At 49.2% G+C, this 19,014-nt stretch overlaps 1 pseudogene; it reads right to left on the reverse strand.

Moving 5' to 3' along the window:
* Positions 1–6,107: 6,107 nt before the first annotated feature.
* Positions 6,108–7,324, reverse strand: LOC127033122 (carbohydrate sulfotransferase 6-like; annotated as a pseudogene).
* Between the last annotated feature and the right edge of the window lie 11,690 nt (positions 7,325–19,014).

A 19,014-nucleotide genomic window follows, 5' to 3' on the forward strand; every position in this document is an offset into this window, starting at 1 on the left:
CCCCTGCCCTCATGGCAGGACTAAGTGTTATCTAGACCATCCTGACAGGTGTTTGTCCAACCTGCTCTTATAAATCTCCAGTGATGGAGATTCCACCATCTCCCTGGGCAATTTATTTCAGTGCTTCACCACCCTGACAGGAAGTTTTTCCTAATGTCCAACCTAACCTGCCTTTGCTGCAATTTAAGCCCATTGCTGCTTCTCCTATCCTCGGAGGTTAAGAAGAACAATTTTTCTCCCTCGTCCTTGTAACAACCTTTTCTGTACTTGACAACTGTTCTCATGTTCTCCTTGGTCTTCGCTTTTCCACACTAAACAAACCACATTTCTTCAATCTTCCCTCCTAGGTCATGTTTTCTAGACCTTTCATCATTTCATCAATGCCCTGGTGCAGAAGAATATGGGATACTGTAGTAACTGGAAAATGACCTGGGGCAGACGGGTATGGGGCAATGGAGTAAATGGACAATGACCTAGTGTAGAAGGGTATGAGGCCCTGGAGTAACTGAACTATGGCCTGGTACAGAAGGGTATTTGGTACTGGAGAAACTCCACAATGACCTGGTGCAGAAAAGTTTGAGGTAGTGGAATAATTGGGCAATGACCTAATACAGAAGGGTTTGGGGCTCTGGAGTAACTGGAGAATGACCTGGTGCAGAAGGGTATAGGACACTGGAATAACTGGACAATGAACTGGTACAGAAAAGTGTGGGACACTGGAGTAAGTGGACAATGCACTGGTGGAGACGGGTATGGGGTACTACAGTAACTGGAGAATGACCTGGTGGAGAAGGGTATGGGTCACTGGAGTAACTGGACAATGAGCTAGTGCAGAAGGATATGGGGTCCTGGAGTAACTGGACAATCACCTGATGTAGAAAGATATGGGGCACTGGAGTAACTGGGCAGTGACCTGCTGCAGAATGGTATGGAGCTCTGGAGTAACTGGATGGTGACCTGGTGCAGAAGGGTATGTGCGTCTGGAGTAACTGGAGAATGTCCTGGTGCGGAAGGGTATGGGGACACTGGAGTAACTGGACAATGAGCTGGTGCAAAAGGGGTATGGGGTAATGGAGTAACTGTATAATGACCTGGTGCAGAAGGGTATGAGGTAGTGGAATAACTGACATTGACCTGTGTACCCAGAAGCAGTGTGTGCCCAGTGTACCCTGTGTGACATTGACATGTACCCAGAAGCCTCCTACTGCAAGACAAACCCAAGAAAGAAACCAACAGGATTCCACTGGCCATCACATACAGCCGCCAGCTAAAACCCCTCCAACGCATCATCAGGGACCTACAACCCATCCTGGACAATGATCCCACACTTTCACAGGCCTTGGGTGGCAGGCCAGTCCTCACCCACAGGCAACCTGCCAACCTGAAACATATTCTCACCAGCAACTGCACACCGCACCATAGTAACTCTAGGTCAGGAACCAATCCATGCAACAAACCTTGATGCCATCTCAGCCCACATATCTACACCAGCGACACCATCACAGGACCTAACCAAATCAGCCACACCATCACCGGTTCATTCACCTGCATGTCCACCAATGTAATATATGCCATCATATGCCAGCAATGCCCCTCTGCTATGTACATCGGCCAAACTGTACAGTCGCTACGGAAAAGGATAAACGGACACAAATCAGATATTAGGAATGGCAATATACAAAAACCTGTAGGAGAACACTTCAACCTCCCTGGCCACACTATAGCAGACCTTAAGGTGGCCATCCTGCAGCAAAAAAAACTTCAGGACCAGACTTCAAAGAGAAACTGCTGAGCTTCAGTTCATCTGCAAATTTGACACCATCAGCTCAGGATTAAACAAAGACTGTGAATAGCTTGCCAACTACAAAACCAGTTTCTCCTCCCTTGGTTTTCACACCTCAACTGCTAGAACAGGGCCTCATCCTCCCTGACTGAACTAACCTCATTATCTCTAGCTTGCCTGCATATATATACCTGCCTCTGGAAATTTCCACTACATGCATCTGACGAAGTGGGTATTCACCCACGAAAGTTCATGCTCCAAAACGTCTGTTAGTCTATAAGGTGCCACAGGATTCTTTGCTGCTTTTACAGATTCAGACTAACACGGCTACCCCTCTGATACTTGACATTGACTTGGTTCAGAAGGTTATTGGGGTCTGAAGTAACTGGACAATGACCTGGTGCAGAAGGGACTGGAATACTGGAGTAACTGGACAATGCTCTTTTGCTGAACGGTATGGGACACTGGAGTAACTGGAGAATGACCTGGTACAGATGGGTATGTGGGTCCGGAGTAACTGGAGAATGACCTGGTGCAGACGTGTATGGGGCACTAGAGTAACTGGACAATGAGCTGTTGCAGACGGATGTGGGGTACTGGAGTAAGTGGAGTAACCTGAAGTAGAAAGATATGCGGCACTGGAGTAACTGAGCAATGACCTGATGCAGAAGGATCTGGGGTCCTGGAGTAACTGCACAATGATGTGGTTCAGAAGGGTTTGGGGTACTGGGGTAACTGGACAATGCCCTGGTGCTGAAGGGCATGGGACACTGGAGTAACTGGAGAAAAACCTGGTGCAAAAGGGTATGGGGCTCTGGAGTAACTGGATAATGAGCTGGTGCAGAAGGATGTGAGGTACTGGAGGATCTGGAGAATGACCTGGTACAGAACGGTATGGGACACTAGTTTAATTGGAAAATGAGCTGGTGCAGAAGGGTGTGGGGCACTGTAGTAACTGGACAACGACCTGGTGCAGGATATTGGGTACTGGAGTAACTGTAGAATGGCTGATTGCAACAGGGTATGGGGTAGTGGAACAACTGACAGTGACCTGGTGCAGAAGTGTGTGGTGACCTGGTGCAGAAGTGTGTAGGGTCCTGGAGTTACTGGAGAATAACCTGGTGCAGAAGCGGGTGGGGTCCTGGAGTTACTGAAGAATAACTTGGTTCAGAAGGGTTTGGGGCACTGAAGTAACTGGACAATGGCCTGCCACAGAAGTGTCCGGGGCACTGGAGTCACTGGCCAATGGTGTAGCACAGAAGCGTCTGGAGCATTGGAGTCACTGGACAATGGCCTGGCACAGAAGGGTTTGGGGCACTGGAAATAACTGGCCAATGGCCTGGCGCAGAAGGGTCTGGGGCACTGGAGTCACTGGACAATGGCCTGGCACAGAAGGGTTTGGGGCACTGGAGTCACTGGCCAATGGCGTAGCACAGAAGGGTCAGGGGCATTGGAGTCACTGGCCAATGGCCTGGCACAGATGGGTTTGGGGGCACTGGAGTCACTGGCCAATGGCCTGGCACAGAAGGGTCTGGGGCATTGGAGTCACTGGCCAATGGCCTGGCGCAGAAGGGTTTGGGGCACTTGTCTGGCTGGCCTATGATCTGATGCTGAGAGATCCTGCCCTTGCGTGTGACAGAGGAAAGTTTGGGCACGGCTCAGAGCTAATTGTCCCATTTAGACTCAGGGCCCCGAGACATCACATCCCAGGGCTCCTCGTTAGGCTTTGGGATGCGTTGCACTGGGCCTTGTTAGTGTCTCCGCTCCTGCTTCCAGCTGCAGGATCCAGCCATTGGGGCTCTGAGGGTTATTAAAAACGTGTTCTGTTTGTGATGCAGCTCTGACGAGCCCCCTGGCGGGGCTGTTACAAAGTTTCCTGTTCGAGATTCAGAAGGGAACCTAAGTAAGTCCAAAGGGAGCCAAACCTGAGCGAGTCTCACGTGCAGCAGGAGAGCTTTTGTGTTCATTTGAGTGGAATAAGGGGACCCAGAGACTCACAGGTGTTAGCATGACCCTGCCAGTTGTACAACTCTAAGCTGTCAACCATGGTTCAGGGTTTTGAGGACGGAGACCTCAGCCGGCTCTATCCCCTGGGCAAAGCACTGGAAAATTCACGCCATGGTTGGAAATAGATTGAGTCAGACACAGTGGAGGGAAAAGAATTTCAGCTCAAGACATGCATCTGTTTGAATCTGCCATTGGCCAGTGAGGCGAAACTAACGTAACCCAAACTTTTCCAAGGGCCTTTTTCAGAGGGGACATTGCTTAGACTCTCTTATTTTGTCAAACAATCCCCGGTACGGCGGAAGAAAGGGTTGGAGCTCAGTCGACGGCTGTGTCTGGTAATTCCCTTTCCTGCCTTCAACAAAACAGAAGGACCCAAGCGGAGAAAAGAGACCGTAGCGGGGCAGTCCAGCTTTTCTTCATCTCAGGTGCCTGGTCAGTCTTAGGCAGATGTGACTCCCATGGGGTTGGGCACCTAAATGTCTTTGAGGATCTGACTCAATGTGTCAAACATTGAAGGGTACAGCTGAGTCTCAGAGCTCAGGTCTAAGCTCTTGGGCTTGGACTAAAAAAACGTGCGGCCTCGGGTTCTGAGACTTGGTGCTGTGGGTGTCTACTTGGCATGGAGACATTCCCTGATATCTGTCCAGATCCTAATGCTGGGACCTATCTATCTGCTCAGTCCCCTCCTATTCCACTGGACTGATGTAGCCCTTTACCTGGCCTTCTGGCCTAGCTATCTCCATTGCAGCCAGTACAGAGAGTGCTGTGAATGAAATCTAGATGGCGACATATTTATTAATTCAGGCGCTCAGGGTTTGAGTTGGAGAGACGAGGATGGCAGGGCAACGTCAATGGCGCCTAGGGTGACCAGATGTCCCGATTTTATAGGGACAGTCCCGATTTTTGGGTCTTATATAGGCTTCTATTACCCCCCACCCCAGTCTCGATTTTTCACATTTGCTGTCTGGTCACCCAAGTGGCGCCAGTTCAGCCTGGTGGCATTAGAGCATAAAGGGAAGATTTATCACAGATGACAATGGGCGGAGAGTCAGGAAATCCAGTGTCCCATTAGCCTGGTGACCCTGAGACCTGGACGTGGTTCCTCAAAGGCTTTCATTGAAGTCAATGGATAGCGCCCTGCATGTCCTATGAGTCAGGTAGGGCTCATAATCTCTGTTTGCTGGCTGAGCTCAGCCTGACGGCATTTCCCTGTCCCTGTCCTTTCTGGACATGGCTTCTGTCAACTCCAAGACATCAAGGGATGTTCTGGGCATCGCTGGGCAGAAGCCGATTCATTTGGGGGAAATTCGGAAAATCAAAAGAGGAGAAACGGGGGACACATGGAGTCCCTGGCATCTGTTTAGCACAGTCACAGCTTCAAGCATCTCTTCAGTTGTCTAGAGATCAAAGAATTGGTTGGTGACACCCAATAATGCTTCGCAGCCTGACTATGCGGACCCTCTGAATGAATTGTCTCCCCGGCAGGAAGAACAGAAATAATACTGGTAGAGGAAGTGGGGCACACAGAGCCATGGGGAGGGGGGAATGGCAGGCAGTGCAGAGTCCCAGGGATATGGGGAGAATGGGGGAGCCTGAAATGTGGGGAGGGGATAATGGGGGAGAAACAGAGCCCCTGGAGTGAGTTGCAGGGAGTCCTTGAAATGGAGTGGAGAAGGGTGCACATGGAGCTTGTGGGAGGGAATGGAGGGAGCCCCTGGTGGGAACAAGGACCTCAGCCTGCACAAGCCATGAAGTGTCAATGTCTAGGACAGAGGAGGAAACTGAGGTGCAGAGTGGTTAAGTGACTTGCCCAAGGTCAGACAGCAACTCTGTGGCAGGGCCAGGTTTAGTGTCCAGGACAAATATGCTGCTGTAACTCAATAGACCCCACTCCCACACCCCAGAGCTTGGAGAAAACCTGGCTCCCAGCCCCCCAACCACAGTCCACTAGACTCTACTCCCCTCCCCTCGCTGGGGCTAGAACCCGGGAGTCCTGACTCCCCGCCCCATTGACTAGCTGTCTCTGCAGGGAGGATAAAGGATGTAGCAGCAGGACAGCTCTTCTATAGGTCAATTGGTCCTGTGTGTTTAGTGCTGCAGGACAAGGGTTCTATTCCGGGCTCCCCAGAAGTGGGTGTAGCTGGAATTTCAGTTCCTGACTGATCAGTGGGGATTCCCAGTGTAGCTTTGCCACTGCCATCCACTCCCTGGTTTGTGGGAAAATCACAGGACAAGTGTAAGACTTGTTCCCTGGCAGGTTCTCTGCTTGAGGAGGCAGCGCCTCCTTATCCAAGCTCCAACCCATTGCACCCAATCCTCAGTGCAGATCAGAGAAGACACTCCACCCCTTTGTCTGAGCCTCAAGCTCTTCTCTCAGAAGCACCAGGTCCTTCGCGAGGTCCCTCTGCTCCTCCTCCGAGCTGACTGGCCGGTACCCAAAGACCTCCATGGCTGGCTTGCAGATCTCCTGCACTTCCAGCACCTGGTGGAAGCTAAGCTGGTGCCTCCAGGCCTGCGAGACCTTGCTGGCATCTCTCCGCACTGCGAGGACCTCAGGGTCCTGAGGCCTGGACCAGTGGGTGATGTTATGCACCCAGGCCTCGAGCTGAGGGGAGGAGGCCAAGCCGGTATAGCGGTACCACTCGGCCATCTGGCCCAGTGGATCCAGGACCAGGTCTTCATAGCGGGTCAGAAGGTAGCATCCATGCAGGGCAGGAGGTGGGTGGCACAAGGTGGCTAGGTACATGCCTCTTGGCTGTGGCAGACTTTGTGTATGACCAGCTGGGCGTTGGGCTTGGCGTTGTGGGCCCGGCTTATGAGCAGGTCGTCTGGGTAGAGCGAGATGAGCTGGCGGGAGGTGTAGGCAGCCCGGGGGTCCCACACCAGGTGGGTGATGCGGAGGTTGAGGGCCAGGTCGGTCAAGAGCAGGTAGAGCGCCTCCAGCTGGAAGAAACTGATGACCTTCAGCGCCACGTGGCTGTAGGTGACGCAGGCCTCCACCGCCTTCTCGAAGGGGCTGGCATTGCAGTGGGCCTCGCACTCTACCGGCCTCATGATGTCCCCATGCCGGAAGGCCTCGCAGGCAGGTGGGGAGCAGAGGGCCCAACTCATGTGCCACATGAAGATCTGGGACGCCCGGTGGGGCTGATGCACAAAGTCCTGCAGCACGGCCGTCTCACACCGGAAGAGGGCGTGGAGCAGGTCCCGGGCAGGCCCCTGCAGCAGCTCCGGGCTGCCTCTGGGCAGGTGGTGCCAGACATGCTTGGCTGGCTCCATCAGGTAGAAGATGTCGGGATGCTGGCTGAAGAGCTGGCCGGCGAAGGTGGAGCCCAAGCGCCAGCTGGAGAGGAAGAGTATGTGGGTCCTGCAAGGAGAAGGCGGCACAGCGCCGTGCCAGCAGCTTAGCCAGAGGAGCAGGAGCGTGGACGAGAACAGGAGCAGCAGGCGCTGGGGAGTGACTCTGGTGAATATCCTGCCCAGTTGGCAGAACCTACTGCAGACAGAACAAGGTTTAGTAAGGGCACATTCCCTCATCCCTCTCCTCCCCCAGAAGCCTCTTGGGCAGAGCCTTGTGCTGTCATGGGGACTTGTCTAACCAGGTCCAAGCAGGAGAGCTCTGTGGGGTTCAGCCATGGTGCAACGACTCGAGGTTTGGTAGCTGGAGACAGCTGTGATCCTGTGTTATTAAGTCCAGGAGGAGTGGCAAGGTAACTGGGGCTTCCATGGGCATTCCCAGGAGAGATGTGTCTCAGTGTTGGCAGGGCCAGGCTGGCACTATCAATATCACTGAAGCCTCTTCCTACATAAGAACCGGATGCTGGCTGTTAGGGGGGAAATCTTCCGGCTGCCGTGCACGCGCTCACACACACCTGATTGGAATAGACACGAACAACACATCTCAAAGAACAAGAATTACGAGAAGGTGAGTAACCATTTTTTCCTTTTGTTTGTTTTAAACCCGCTATCTATTAATTTCATTGGGTGACCCCTAGTTCTTGTGTTATGAGAAGGAGTAAACAACACTTCTTTATTTACTTTCTCCACACCATGATTTTATAGACCTATATCACAACCCCCGTTAGTCGTCTCTTTTCCAAGCTGAAAAGTCCCAGTCTTATTAATCTCTCCTCATAGGGAAACTGTTCCACACCCCTAATCATCTTTGTTGCCCTTTTCTGAATCTTTTCCAATTCCAATATATCTTTTTTGAGATGGAGTGACCACACTGGGACACAGTATTCAAGATGTGGGTGTACCATGGATTTACATACAGGCAACGCGATATTTTCTGTCTTATTACTTATCTCTTTCTTAATGATTCCCAATATTCTGTTCGCTTTTTTGACTGCTGCTGCACATTAAGTGGATGTTTTCAGAGAACTATAAACAATGACTCCAAGATCTCTTTCTTGAGTGGTAACAGACGGGGGTAAACAGACCCCCATCATTTTGTATGTATAGTTGGGGTTATGTTTTCCGATGTGCATTACTTTGCATTTATCAACATTGAATTTAATTTGCCATTTTGTTGCCCGGTCACCCAGTTTTGTGAGATCCCTTTGTATCTCCTCACAGTCTGCCTGGGTCTTAACTATCTTGAGTAGTTTTGTATCATCTGCAAATTTTGCCACCTCACTATTTACTCCTTTTTCCAGATCATTTATGGTCCATAGCTGAAAGTGTGAGCTCCTACAGCTCAAGACACATGGCATCTGTAACAATTCAGATCCCCTGTGGATTGGCACGGAGGGGGCCCTGTGACACACCGACCAGTGGATTACAGTAACACAGAGCAGAGCAGACTGGATGCTGAGGAGCAGTATGTCCTTCAACTTCTGACTGCTAGAAGCTGGTAGTGGTTGACAGGGGATGGATCACTCGATAAATCGCCCTGCTCTGTTCATTATCTCTGAAGCACCTGGCACCATACACTATCGGAAGACAGGATACTGGGCTAGATGGACTATTGGTCAGATCCAGTATGGCCGTTCTTATGTTCACCCTGAATATTCATCGCCGCTGTGTCTTCTGTCTACCACTAGGGGCACTAGGTAGCTTTGGTCTTGGTCCGCAGGGACTCTCCATTACAGCTGGTTGAGAAATATTCGACTAAACGTTTTCTCGTCAGAAAATGCTGATTCATCTGAAATGAAACTTTTCAGGGGGGCAAGTGAGTCAACATTTTGGCGGAAAAGTAAAAAAGTTTTGAAATTGTCGAAACCTCCCATTTTGACATTTGGTTTGGTAAATGAAAAGGTCCATCTTGCTGGTTCGAAACACTTTTTCCTGTAGGGAATTAAAGCTAAAGAGAGTTAAAAAGGAGGAGTCAAAATGAAAGCAAAACATTTGGAAAGGATCAAAACAAAACATATCAATTGATGCCAACAAAAACTTTTTTTTTTGGTTTATGCAAATTTTTAAGGTTTCAACTTATTGTCCTGCTTCCAAAAGGGAGAAAGTTTCAAAATCTAAAAAAAGTCATGAAATGGGAAAACTCGTTCCTACCCATCTCTGTTCTCCAGCGTTTGCGTGCCCTGCTCAAGGTGGCGTTGGTCTGTGTGAGTTATGTGAGTGGAGTAGACACTGAATTCCTGCCCAAATGCCCCTCACTTTGCAGGGGTCTCAGCCTTTCCAGGCGACTGTCTCCCTTTCAGGGGGCTGATTTGTCTGGCGTGCCCCAAGTTTCACCTCACTTAAAAAGGACTTGCTCTCAAAATCAGAGTTAAAAATACAGAAGTGTCACAGCTATGATTACTGAAAACTTGCTGACTTTCTTGTTTTTGCCATATAATTATAAAATAAATCAATTGGAATATAAACATTTTACTTACATTTCAGGGTATAGTCTGTAGAGCAGTATCAATGAGTCATTGTCTGTGTGAGATTTTAGGTTGTATTGAGTTTGCTAGGGCTTTTTATGTATATATGGAGATTTACCTATCTCATAGAGCTGAAAGGTCATGGAGTCTAGCCCCCTGCATTCATTAGCAGGACCAAATACTGATTTTGCCCTAGATTTCTAAGTGGCCCCCTCAAGGATTGAGCTCATAACACTGGGTTTAGGAGGCTAATGCTCAAACCACTGAGCTATCCCTCCCCCTGGGATGAAAGGGGACATGTAGCTTCTTGTAAAACTAGGCAAATAGCTAGATGAGGTGATGTACCCAGGGCTGCCCAGGGGGGCGGGGGGAAGTGGGGCAATTTGCCCCAGGTCCCGGGCCCCACAGGGGCCCCCACGAGACTATAGTATTCTATAGAATTGCAACTTTTTTTTTCATGGAAGAGGCCCCTGAAATTGCTTTGCCCCAGGACCCCTCAGTCCTCTGGGCAGCCCTGGATGTATCCTCTGGAAGACCTCTGTGTGCCCCCAAGGGTACGCGTACCCCTGGTTTAGAGCCACTGAAGTGTCTACCAGCCAGTTTGGTAACTGGAGGGCCCAGAGCTCTATGAGTGTAATCACTTATCTCCACATGCACTATTATTATTTATTACTTGTGCTAAGCTAGCGGTGCCGAGGTGCCCAGTCATAGACCAGGTCCCCACTGTGCCAGGTGCTGAACAAACACAGAACAAAGTTTTAGTGGCTGCCCCAGGACAATCTAAATATAAGATAGGAGACAACGGCTGGGGGTGGACACGCGGAAACAATGAGACTGTATTGATCAGCCAGGTAGGGAGTGGGCTCAACGCACCAGCAGCTGCTTATTTGTATTGTGCGAGCACTTAGGAGAGCAGACCCCTGTGTGCTAGGCACCGTGCAAACACAGAACAAAATGACCATCACAAGTTATAGGACTGGATGCAGAAATCACTGGGTAGAATCCTCTGCCTGTGCTAAGCCGGTGGTCTGTCCTTAGAAGGCTATAAATCTATTACTACAACTTTAAAAGGGGCGGGGGAGCTGGGAGGACTGGCTGGCTCAGGTAGGTGGGGAATGGAATATGGGGCCTTTCCCATCTATGGGGTGGCGGGGGGTGGCTCTAATTCGGCTCCAGTGCAGAGGGACTAGGGAATGTGATACGGGACCTTTTCTCACTGGGGGTGCCAACTCTGATCCAGCCCCTGAGCAGGGTTATAGGCCATGGCTGAGTGTGGGAATGGAATATGGAGCCTTTTTTATTTCTATAACAAAAGGAAGAAAGGGAACATTGATAGTAATGAATATAAAACTGCACTTAGGAATTGTAGGAAATCGATAAGGGAACCAAAGGACACAGGCGGAGTTAAGAACAATAAGAAAGCATTTTAAAAATATATGTATGGGGGAAAAAAGAATCCCGACAATGGCATTGGTTCATTACTAGATGGAAATGGTAGAATTATCAATAATAATTCATAAAGGACAGAATTGTTCAAGAAATGTTTCTGTTCCATATTTGGAAAAAGAAACAGATGATATAGTCTCATTGTTCAGTGACAATATCCTTTCTATTCCACTCGTATCTCTGGAGGGTGTAAAACAGAAGCTGCTAAAGTCAGACATTTAAAAATCAGCAGGTCCAGTTAATTTGCATCCACAAGTTTTAAAAGAGCTGGCTGAGGAGCTCACTGAACTGCTAATGTTAATTTTCAATAAGTCTTGGAGCACTGAGGACATTCCAGAAGACTGAAGACAGCTAACGTTGTGCCAATTTTTAAAAAGGGTAAACAGGCTGACCCAGCTAATTATAGGTCTGTCAGCCTGGCATCAATCCTGGGCAGCATAATGGAGCAGCTGATAAAGGGCTTGACTAATATAGAATTAAAGGACTGCAAGGTAATTAATGCAAATCAACATTGGTTTATGAAAAATAAATCCTGTCAAATACGCTTGACTTTTTTTTTTCATGTGATTATGAGCTTGGTTGATAAAGATATTAGTGGTGATGTAATATACTTAGATGTCTGCAAGGTGTTTGACTTGGTACCCTATGACGTTTTGATTAAAAAACTAGAATGATATCAAATAAACATGACACATGTTAAAAGGTTTAAAACTTGGCTCACTGCTAGGTCTCAAAATGTAATTGTAAATGGGAAATTGTCATCGAGTGTGTGAGTGTTTTCAGTGGACTCCCGCTAGGTAAAAATTTGCCAAGAAAACATTATATCATCACCAATAAAGTCTGCAGATGACACAAAAACTGGGAGAGTGGTAAATAATGACTAGGACGGGTCACTGATCTGGATCATTCGGTAAGCTTGGGTGCAAGCAGCCAGCATGTGATTTAATACGGCTCAATGTAAATGTACGCATCTAGGAACAAAGAACGTAGGCCATAGTTACAGGACGGGGGAAGACTCTACCCTGGGAAGCAGTGACTGTGAAGAAGACTTGGGGGTTGTGGCAGATAATCAGCTCAACATGAGCTCCCAGGGCGATCGAAGGCTGCATAAATGGGACTCTCAAGTAGGAGCCGAGAGGTTATTTTGTCTCTGGATTTGGCATTAGTGAGACCGCTGTTGGAATCCTGTGTCCAGTTCTGGTGTCCACAAGGCAAGAAGGATGTTGGTCAATTGGGGAGGGGTCGGAGAAGAGCCACAAGAGTGATTAAAGGATTAGAAAGCCTGCCTGATAGCGATAGACTCAAAGAGCTCCATCTCTGTCCTTTATCAAAGAGAAGGTGAAGGGGTGACTTAATCACAGTCCATAACTGCCTACGTGGGGAACAAATATTTAATCATGAGCTCCTCAATCTGGAAGAGAAAGATCTAACACGCTCCAATGGCTGGAAGCTGAAATGAGACCAAATCCAAGTGGAAATAAGGTGTAAATGTATAACGGTGAGCGGAATTAACCACTGGAGCAATTTACCAAAGGTGGTGGGGAATTCTCCATCACTGACCATTCTTATGTCAAGATAGGATGTTTTTCTAAAATATCTGCTCTAGGAATTACTTGGGGGGCAGTTCTCTGGATTGTGTGACACAGGAGGGTGGATGAAATGCCCACAGTGGTATCATCTGGCCTTGGAATCCATGAATTCCTTCTAGGGGGCGTTGGCTCCGATCCAGCCCCAGGGCAGGGGGATGGCTGGCTCAGTGAGACATGGAGCAGGAGATGGTGCCTTTCCCCTCTAGCGGGCACCAGATGTGCTCAAGACCATAGGGAGGGTGGCCAACCCTCCAGGATTGTCTTAGAGTCTCCAGGAATTAAAGATCAATCTTGAATTTAAGATGAACGTCGTGTGAAAATCTCTAGGAATACGTCCAACCAAATTTGGCAACCCTAACCGCAGGGGCTGGAGTTACTGATGCCAGCTCTAGGGCCCTGCAAACATGGACTTTGAACAGATAATGCTCAGGGCTTAGAGGTTTACCTCCTTACAGCCTTCCACAAACAGTGCCACATCAAGCTCCCACAGAGAGCTAAACCGAGGAGTCCTGTCCCGCTTCCTGCTCGTGCCTCATTTCTAACCAGTTGTTCGAAAGCAGGAAACGGGTGAGGAGGGGGCCACACCTGTAACTACAAGTGGCGTGAGTTGGAATGGTTCCCAGCATCCGCATGACGTGCCCCAGATTGTGCCGCCTGCAGCGAAGACAGGTCCCTGGGATTACCAGCCCTGGCACAGAAATGCAGGGGCAAATGGCAATTCACCACCATAGCCCACCCATCACTGCCTCCAACTCTCAAAGCCCTTGGCAGATGATAATGAACGAGGCCACCCCACCCACCCCACCAGAGTGGAGGGCTACGTTGGCCGAAGGGATAGATGCAGTTGTGAATAAGTCACAAGACGGGGAGTCAGGACTCCTGGTTCCAGCCTTAGCTCTGAGTTGGAAGTGGGATCTAGGAGGTTAGAGCAGGTGTGGCTGAACCTCTGGATCCTGGGTTGCCTCCCCAGCTCTGAGTGGGAACTTGTGGTTAGAGCAAGGTGGGCAGGATGTTACTAAAATGGGATACCACTGGCCCAAGGTAACACAGCCAATCTAGGAATAGAACCCAGGTGTCCTGATTCCTGGCTCTAACCTCTAGACCCCACTCTCCTCCTAGAAGCGAGAATAGAACCCAAGAGCCCTGACTCCCAGCCACCCCACTTTAGCCCACTAGACTTCACTCCCCTCCCAAAGCTGGGGATAGAACCCAGGAGTCCTTATCCTCCCATCCACTCTAGCCAACTAGGTTGTAGTCTCTGAGGGGCTTGGAGCAACCCCTGCAGAGGATCTGACTAGACCATGGGATGAGGTTCTCCCACTGTCACCTGCTCAGCTCTCCAGGCCGTTCAGCAACAGAAAAGTAGCCCTGGTCCCTGCCCCAGGGGAAGAAGGGGACGTGACTTACTTTGCCAGGGTGCTGCCAGCTCCACTCCTCTTTCAACTCCTTCCAGCCTCTTCTCCGGAGTGACAGTGACTCTGTGTCTGTGTACACGGTGGGTGGATCCAGGGTGGCCAGAGGAGGCTGGTGGAGCAGAGGCAGCCAATCTGCCCCAGGCATCAATTCTGCGATGAGCCGATCATAGCAGAATCCCAATGGATAGACAGTGTTAGCTAGGGATTTGAGGGGAGTTGACTTGAGTGGGTTAGAGAAGGGAGGGGCTGGAAGTCAGGACTCCTGGGGTCTATCCCTAACTCTGGGAGGGGATTGGAGTCTAGTGGGTTAGAGTCAGGATTCCTGGGGTCTATCCCCAGCTCTGGGAGGGGAGAGGGTTCAAGGCTAGCAGCCAGGACTCCTGGGTTCTAACCCTAGCCCTGGAAGGGAAGTGGGGTCTAGTGGATTAGAGCAGGAGGGGGTGAGAGCCCAGCACCCTGGGTCTCTTCTTAGCTCTGGGAGGGGACTGGAGTCTAGTGGGTCAGAGCAATAGAGGTTGGGAGTCTAGGACCCTGGGTTCAGCTCTGGTGCTGGACCAAACATACTCTTTCAATTTATTAAAGCACATGTGTATGCAAGGCCCACTTGGCCCTGGAATTTATTTTACTTGCATTAATCAGGGGGTAGCCGTGTTAGTCTGTATCCACAAAAACAACAAGGAGTCCGGTGGCACCTTGAAGACTAACAGATTTATTTGGGCATAAGCTTTCGTGGGTAAAAAAAAAACACTTCTTCAGATGCATGGAGTGAAAGTTACAGATGCAGGCATTATATAATGACATGTAAAGAGAAGGAGAACAAGTGGAGAACCAGAGACAGGGCCAATTCAATCAGGGTGGATGTGGTCCACTCCCAATGACAGATGAGGAGGGGTCAATTCCAGGAGAGGCAAAGCTGCTTTTGTAATGAGCCAGCTACTCCCAGTCCCTGTTCGAGCCCCAATTAATGGTGTTACATTTGCGAATGAATTATAGTTCTGCTGTTTCTCTTTGAAGTCTGTTTCTGAAGTTTTTTTTGTTCAAGTATAACTACTTTTAAATCTGTTACTGAATGTCCAGAGAGATTGAAGTGTTCTCCTACTGGCTTTTATACATTACCATTCCTAATGTCCGACTTGTATCCATTTATTCTTTTACGTAGGGACTGTCCGGTTTGGCCAATGTACCTGGCAGAGGGGCATTGCTGGCACATGATGGCACATATCATATTAGTAGACGTGCAGGTGAATGAGCCTTTGATGGTGTGGCTGATGTGGTTGGGTCCTCTGATGGTGTCACTAGAGTAGACATGGGCACAGAGTAGGCAATGAGGTTTGCTACAGGGATTGGTTCCTGGGTTGATGTTTCTGTGGCGTGGTGTGTAGTTGCTGATGAGTATTTGCTTCAGGCTGGGGGCTGTCTGTAAGCGAGGACTGGCCTGTCTCCCTAGGTCTGTGAGAGTGAGGGATTGTTTTCCAGGATAGGTTGTAGATCGTTGATAAAGTGCTGGAGAGGTTTTAGCTGGGGCCTGTACGGGATGGCCAGTGGTGTTCAAAGAGAAACAGCAGAACTAAAATTCATTTGCAAATCTAACACCATTCATTAGCAAGGCGTCAAAGTGTGTAAGAACTTCAGACGAGATCAGCCATTTCTTTCCTTCCTTTGACGCACACTCAGTCTTTAGTCCATTTCCATTTTTGATTGCTTTTTTTTTTACTTGTAACGGTTCAGGTAAAGGTGCCAATACTGTCGCCAAATTAGGCAGAAACTTACCATAGTCATTGAGCAGCCTTAAGAACATAAGAACGGCTGTACCGGGTCAGACCAAAGGTCCATCTAGCCCAGTGTCCTGTCTTCCGACAGTGGTCACTGCCAGGTGCCCCCGAGGAAATGAACAGAACAGGGAATCATCAAGTGATCCATCCCCTGTCGCCCATTCCCAGCTTCTGGCAAACAGAGGCTAGGGACACCATCCTGCCGATCCTGGCTAATAGCCATGGATGGACCTGTCCTCCATGAACTTATCTAGGTCTTTTTTGAACCCTGTTATAGTCTTGGCCTTCACAAGAATGAGCATAACTGTGACAGATTCTCTGTCGGTGTCTCTTGAAGAAGCTACTTTGATGATTTCCATAAGCCCGTGATATCAATTACATGACCCAAGTTTTCAAATGAAGATCTGAAAAACACACATTTGTCTCAACATATTCTCAGGACATACTCTTCCAAATGTTGCAAGGCAGCATTCGAATTTCAGAGATGATCTTTGTAATCCTGTCCTGTAACAAGGATGTCATCCAAATATCATTGAAATCCGTTCAGTCCCTTCAGGGTCTCATCCATGACTTTCTGGAGCATGACGGGTGCCAATGTGACACTGAAAGACAAACCTGTTAGAGCAAACTAGGTCTTTTGGCACATTGATTGTGAGATATTTGTGAGATGTTGGATCAATCTCTATTTGTCGGTATTCACTGAGCCACTCCAGTTTACTGGAACACTGTCCTTCACTAAGAGTAGCAAACAAACCTTCAGGACATGGTAGCGGATACTGGTCTGCACATAAAACTGGATTCAGTGTCACTTTGAAATCTCCACAGATTCGGTGGAGCCATCCTTCTCCATCACTGGTATGAAGGGTGTAGCCAGTTACAAGACTCAACTGTTCACCAAAAGGTCTACATCAGCCTTCATTGGAGGCTTTAGAGTCAATGGCACAGCTCTGGGCTGGTAATATTTTGGCTGGCTGTCAGATGTAATAGTGAGCTTTGCAGACATATTGCCAATCAGTCCAAGTTCTTTTTCAAAAACGTTGGGGCGTTTGGCCAGTATTTCTTGAAAGTTTCGAGGTGTTTTTGTGATCACCTTGATCTTGGTCCAATTCACCTTGAGCTTCTCAAGCCAAGTTCTGCCAAGTAATGATGGATACTTTCCTTCAGTCACATGCAAAGGTAAAGCAACTGATGGACCATCTAGTTGAACTTTTACCTGGAGTACCCCTTTTGGGACTCATTTTTCTGCAGAACCATGGAGGTTTCTCCCAGAGGAACTTGCAACAAGCGCTGTTGGTGGGTAGACACAGACATTAGTGACGTGGCAGCTCCAGAACCAGGCTCCATTCTTGTAGGAGCTCCCTCTATCAAGGGTGTGACCCAGATGTCATCTCTTACTCCAGCTTCTAGATCTTGCTCATTGTCACTAGAGCTCTTGCCTTGCTCCACATTTTGAATTCCCAACTTCCGACTTTTCTTAGGTTCAGTCTTCACAGGTATCTTCTTGGATGGACGGTTGCTCCATGTTGCTGGTTGTTGAACTGAATGACAGGTCATGAGGATGAGTTCTTTCTTCTGGCACCTTCATCTCAGTGCAGGCTGCAAGCTGTCTGTCTCTGCCTGCTTAGCAGGCCAGCCAAGGAGGCTTCTTTCCCCCTCTCACTGCTCCGTCCATTTCCAGTAGCTCCGGCAGCAGCCTCCTCCTTACGTTTATTCTTCTTAGCCCACTCCCGCTCTCTTGCTGACTGACCCGTGCTGCCCCTGCAGCAAAAGCAACAGTCTGCCATCTTGAGTTCCTCAGTAAAATTCTTTTCTATTTACTCTTTTCTCTGCTTGGTCAGGCAATGAGACAAGTGGACACTCGTGCTAGAAGATGTCTCCTTGTCAATGTTATATTTAGAGGGATAAATGCCAGGGAGGGAGAGGAGCTATTTAAGTTAAGCACTAAGTGGACACAAAAACAAATGGATATAAACTGGCCATCGACAGGTTTAGGCTTGAAATTAGGTTTCCAACCACCAGCGGAGTGAGGTTCTGAAACAGCCTTCCAAGGGGAGCAGTGGGGGGCAAAAAACCTTACTGGCTTCAAGACGGAGCTTGATAAGTTTATGGGGGGGATGGTATGATGGGGCTTTCTAACAAGGGCATGTGGCCGATTTGAGACTGCTAGCAACAAATATCTCCAGCAGTGATGGGACACTAGGTGAGGAGGGCTCTGAGTTACTACAGAGAATTCTTTCCCAGGTGCCTGGATGGTGGGTCTCGCCCACATGCTCAGGCCTAACTTTTCACCAGATTTGGGGTCAGGAAGGAACTTTCCCCCAGGTCAGAGAGGCAAAACCCCCCAGGGATTGGGGGGAGTTTCACCTGCCTTTGCAGCATGAGGCACGGGTCACTTGCAGGTTTAAACTAGTGTCAGTGGTGGATTCTCCGTAACTTGAAGTCTTTAAACCATGATTCGTGGCCTTCAGTAACACAGGCAGAGGTTAGGGGTCGATCACAGGAGTGGGTGGGTAAGGTTCTGTGGCCTGCGATCAGGGCCGGCTCAGGCTTTTTCGCTGCCCCAAGCAGCAAAGAGGGAGGCGGGGGGAGATAAAGCCACAATCGGTGGCACTTCGGCAGCAGCTCTACTGCTTTGCTTCATTCTTCGGCGGCGGGTCCTTCACTCCGAGAGGGGCTGAGGGACACGGCGACGAACTGCCAACGAAGACCTGGACGTGCCACCCCTTTATATTGGCCACCCCAAGCACCTGCTTTCTTTGCTGGTGCCTGGAGCTAACCCTGCCTGCGATGTGTGGGAGGTCAGACTATGTCATCATGATGGTTCCTTAAAGTCTATGAGACCCAGCAGAGAAGGAGAGAGAGAGATGGGAGAGCTGATTTAAACACAGCAAAACGGAAATTTAACAAAAGTGAGACTCTGGTCTGAGTACAGCCTGCCTGACCCTTTAGAGGGGCTGAACGCCAGAAGGAGAACCCAAGGAGCATGCAACTGGGATAAGATGGGGCAAGGGGTCATTTTCACCAGAGGATCAGGGAATGTTCCTTAATTGCGAGGAGGTCTGTGAGCCACAAGGGATTGTTGCCTGCCAAGAAAGGCTGGGTAAGCCATCTGTGGCGGGGTGTGCTTGCCCTGCCCTGGAAGTGGTTAACCCCACACCACCCTGAAGGAGAGGGTGGCCATAT

This window comes from Gopherus flavomarginatus, chromosome 12 (assembly GCF_025201925.1).
Source record: "Gopherus flavomarginatus isolate rGopFla2 chromosome 12, rGopFla2.mat.asm, whole genome shotgun sequence".
Taxonomy (NCBI): Eukaryota; Metazoa; Chordata; order Testudines; family Testudinidae; genus Gopherus; species Gopherus flavomarginatus.